We start from the raw sequence: 5,000 nt of genomic DNA, 5'->3' as shown, positions 1-5,000 counted from the left end.
TGGCATTGCGCCCAGCAAGCCTTTGGGCAACTCGAGTTTCAGCATCACGACACCCCTCCCCCCTATAATAGGCTGCCGAGCCATTACCAAAGTGCCACGGGTAGACGTCCTTTTCCGTGAGGAGACATACTAAAGGAAAGTGCTCTAGAGGTCGAATTTTGACGCCGTTTTTTGCAACAACCTCTAGAAAAATAAGATCTTTCCATCCTCCAAATTTGGTGAATTTACACCGTGCCGATTTTTTTTGACGATTTTTTTACCGCCCGGAATGCCGGAAATTCAAAAAAAATGAAAAACGGAGCAAACCTGCGATTTTTGACCTGGATTTTTTTGTGCAGCCTTCACATAATATTACCAAGGTTCCCTCAAAATTTCACGAAAAATGCACGAGCCAATTCTGAGATATGAAAATTTGGCTCCTCCGTTGCAACGCTCCGAGCCATCGTTGCAACGGCGGGTGCCTCCGTGGGGGGCGGGGGAGCCCGGCGGCACACCACAACCACAACGTGCTTGCTAGTGTGCCTAGGGGATGGCAAGGCAACGTGCATCTGGCTGGCATTGCGCCCAGCAAGCCTTTGGGCAACTCGAGTTTCAGCATCACGACTCCCCTCCCCCCTATAATAGGCTGCCGAGCCATTACCAAAGTGCCACGGGTAGACGTCCTTTTCCGTGAGGAGACATACTAAAGGAAAGTGCTCTAGAGGTCGAATTTTGACGCCGTTTTTTGCAACAACCTCTAGAAAAATAAGAACTTTCCATCCTCCAAATTTGGTGAATTTACACCGTGCCGATTTTTTTTGACGATTTTTTTACCGCCCGGAATGCCGGAAATTCAAAAAAAATGAAAAACGGAGCAAACCTGCGATTTTTGACCTGGATTTTTTTGTGCAGCCTTCACATAATATTACCAAGGTTCCCTCAAAATTTCACGAAAAATGCACGAGCCAATTCTGAGATATGAAAATTTGGCTCCTCCGTTGCAACGCTCCGAGCCATCGTTGCAACGGCGGGTGCCTCCGTGGGGGGCGGGGGAGCCCGGCGGCACACCACAACCACAACGTGCTTGCTAGTGTGCCTAGGGGATGGCAAGGCAACGTGCATCTTGCTGGCATTGCGCCCAGCAAGCCTTTGGGCAACTCGAGTTTCAGCATCACGACACCCCTCCCCCCTATAATAGGCTGCCGAGCCATTACCAAAGTGCCACGGGTAGACGTCCTTTTCCGTGAGGAGACATACTAAAGGAAAGTGCTCTAGAGGTCGAATTTTGACGCCGTTTTTTGCAACAACCTCTAGAAAAATAAGATCTTTCCATCCTCCAAATTTGGTGAATTTACACCGTGCCGATTTTTTTTGACGATTTTTTTACCGCCCGGAATGCCGGAAATTCAAAAAAAATGAAAAACGGAGCAAACCTGCGATTTTTGACCTGGATTTTTTTGTGCAGCCTTCACATAATATTACCAAGGTTCCCTCAAAATTTCACGAAAAATGCACGAGCCAATTCTGAGATATGAAAATTTGGCTCCTCCGTTGCAACGCTCCGAGCCATCGTTGCAACGGCGGGTGCCTCCGTGGGGGGCGGGGGAGCCCGGCGGCACACCACAACCACAACGTGCTTGCTAGTGTGCCTAGGGGATGGCAAGGCAACGTGCATCTTGCTGGCATTGCGCCCAGCAAGCCTTTGGGCAACTCGAGTTTCAGCATCACGACACCCCTCCCCCCTATAATAGGCTGCCGAGCCATTACCAAAGTGCCACGGGTAGACGTCCTTTTCCGTGAGGAGACATACTCAAGGAAAGTGCTCTAGAGGTCGAATTTTGACGCCGTTTTTTGCAACAACCTCTAGAAAAATAAGATCTTTCCATCCCCCAAATTTGGTGAATTTACACCGTGCCGATTTTTTTTGCCGATTTTTTTACCGCCCGGAAAGCCGGAAATTCAAAAAAAATGAAAAACGGAGCAAACGTGGGATTTTTGACCTGGATTTTTTTGTGCAGCCTTCACATAATATTACCAAGGTTCCCTCAAAATTTCACGAAAAATGCACGAGCCAATTCTGAGATATGAAAATTTGGCTCCTCCGTTGCAACGCTCCGAGCCATCGTTGCAACGGCGGGTGCCTCCGTGGGGGGCGGGGGAGCCCGGCGGCACACCACAACCACAACGTGCTTGCTAGTGTGCCTAGGGGATGGCAAGGCAACGTGCATCTGGCTGGCATTGCGCCCAGCAAGCCTTTGGGCAACTCGAGTTTCAGCATCACGACTCCCCTCCCCCCTATAATAGGCTGCCGAGCCATTACCAAAGTGCCACGGGTAGACGTCCTTTTCCGTGAGGAGACATACTAAAGGAAAGTGCTCTAGAGGTCGAATTTTGACGCCGTTTTTTGCAACAACCTCTAGAAAAATAAGAACTTTCCATCCTCCAAATTTGGTGAATTTACACCGTGCCGATTTTTTTTGACGATTTTTTTACCGCCCGGAATGCCGGAAATTCAAAAAAAATGAAAAACGGAGCAAACCTGCGATTTTTGACCTGGATTTTTTTGTGCAGCCTTCACATAATATTACCAAGGTTCCCTCAAAATTTCACGAAAAATGCACGAGCCAATTCTGAGATATGAAAATTTGGCTCCTCCGTTGCAACGCTCCGAGCCATCGTTGCAACGGCGGGTGCCTCCGTGGGGGGCGGGGGAGCCCGGCGGCACACCACAACCACAACGTGCTTGCTAGTGTGCCTAGGGGATGGCAAGGCAACGTGCATCTTGCTGGCATTGCGCCCAGCAAGCCTTTGGGCAACTCGAGTTTCAGCATCACGACACCCCTCCCCCCTATAATAGGCTGCCGAGCCATTACCAAAGTGCCACGGGTAGACGTCCTTTTCCGTGAGGAGACATACTAAAGGAAAGTGCTCTAGAGGTCGAATTTTGACGCCGTTTTTTGCAACAACCTCTAGAAAAATAAGATCTTTCCATCCTCCAAATTTGGTGAATTTACACCGTGCCGATTTTTTTTGACGATTTTTTTACCGCCCGGAATGCCGGAAATTCAAAAAAAATGAAAAACGGAGCAAACCTGCGATTTTTGACCTGGATTTTTTTGTGCAGCCTTCACATAATATTACCAAGGTTCCCTCAAAATTTCACGAAAAATGCACGAGCCAATTCTGAGATATGAAAATTTGGCTCCTCCGTTGCAACGCTCCGAGCCATCGTTGCAACGGCGGGTGCCTCCGTGGGGGGCGGGGGAGCCCGGCGGCACACCACAACCACAACGTGCTTGCTAGTGTGCCTAGGGGATGGCAAGGCAACGTGCATCTTGCTGGCATTGCGCCCAGCAAGCCTTTGGGCAACTCGAGTTTCAGCATCACGACACCCCTCCCCCCTATAATAGGCTGCCGAGCCATTACCAAAGTGCCACGGGTAGACGTCCTTTTCCGTGAGGAGACATACTAAAGGAAAGTGCTCTAGAGGTCGAATTTTGACGCCGTTTTTTGCAACAACCTCTAGAAAAATAAGAACTTTCCATCCTCCAAATTTGGTGAATTTACACCGTGCCGATTTTTTTTGACGATTTTTTTACCGCCCGGAATGCCGGAAATTCAAAAAAAATGAAAAACGGAGCAAACCTGCGATTTTTGACCTGGATTTTTTTGTGCAGCCTTCACATAATATTACCAAGGTTCCCTCAAAATTTCACGAAAAATGCACGAGCCAATTCTGAGATATGAAAATTTGGCTCCTCCGTTGCAACGCTCCGAGCCATCGTTGCAACGGCGGGTGCCTCCGTGGGGGGCGGGGGAGCCCGGCGGCACACCACAACCACAACGTGCTTGCTAGTGTGCCTAGGGGATGGCAAGGCAACGTGCATCTTGCTGGCATTGCGCCCAGCAAGCCTTTGGGCAACTCGAGTTTCAGCATCACGACACCCCTCCCCCCTATAATAGGCTGCCGAGCCATTACCAAAGTGCCACGGGTAGACGTCCTTTTCCGTGAGGAGACATACTCAAGGAAAGTGCTCTAGAGGTCGAATTTTGACGCCGTTTTTTGCAACAACCTCTAGAAAAATAAGATCTTTCCATCCCCCAAATTTGGTGAATTTACACCGTGCCGATTTTTTTTGCCGATTTTTTTACCGCCCGGAAAGCCGGAAATTCAAAAAAAATGAAAAACGGAGCAAACGTGGGATTTTTGACCTGGATTTTTTTGTGCAGCCTTCACATAATATTACCAAGGTTCCCTCAAAATTTTAGAAAAAATGCACGAGCCAATTATGAGATATGAAAATTTGGCTCCTCCGTTGCAACGCTCCGAGCCATCGTTGCAACGGCGGGTGCCTCCGTTGCAACGAAACCAGCCAACGATGCACCTAACCCAGCATCCGTTGCAACGCACCTTGCCTCCGTTGCAACGCGCCCAGCCAACGTTGCACCGTCCCCTGCCTCCGTTGCAACGCGCCCAGCCAACGTTGCAACGCGCCCTGCCTCCGTTGCAACGTCACCAGCATCCGTTGCAACGCGCCCTGCCTCTGTTGCAACGCGCACGGCCAACGTTGCACCGACCCTAGCATCCGTTGCACTGCCCCCAGCCAACGTTGCAACGCGCCCAGCCAACGTTGCAACGCGCCCTGCCTCCGTTGCAACGTCACCAGCAACCGTGGCAACGCGACCTGCCTCCGTTGCGACGCCCCCAGCCAACGTTGCAACGCGCCCTGCCTCCGTTGCAACGTCACCAGCATCCGTTGCAACGCTCCCAGCCAACGTTGCAACGCGCCCTGCCTCCGTTGCAACGTCACCAGCAACCGTGGCAACGCGACCTGCCTCCGTTGCAACGCCCCCAGCCAACGTTGCAACGCGCCCTGCCTCCGTTGCAACGTCACCAGCATCCGTTGCAACGCGCCCTGCCTCCGTTGCAACGTCACCAGCCAACGTTGCAACGCGCTCGGCATCCGTTGCAACGCCCCCAGCCAACGTTGCAATGCCCCCAGCTTCCGTTGCAACGATCC

Source organism: Arachis ipaensis, chromosome B7, assembly GCF_059453495.1.
Source record: "Arachis ipaensis isolate K30076 ecotype BB chromosome B7, ASM5945349v1, whole genome shotgun sequence".
In the NCBI taxonomy this organism is placed as follows: domain Eukaryota; kingdom Viridiplantae; phylum Streptophyta; class Magnoliopsida; order Fabales; family Fabaceae; genus Arachis; species Arachis ipaensis.
The sequence above is the reverse complement of the archived record's forward strand: the minus strand, read 5'-3'. Positions refer to the sequence as shown.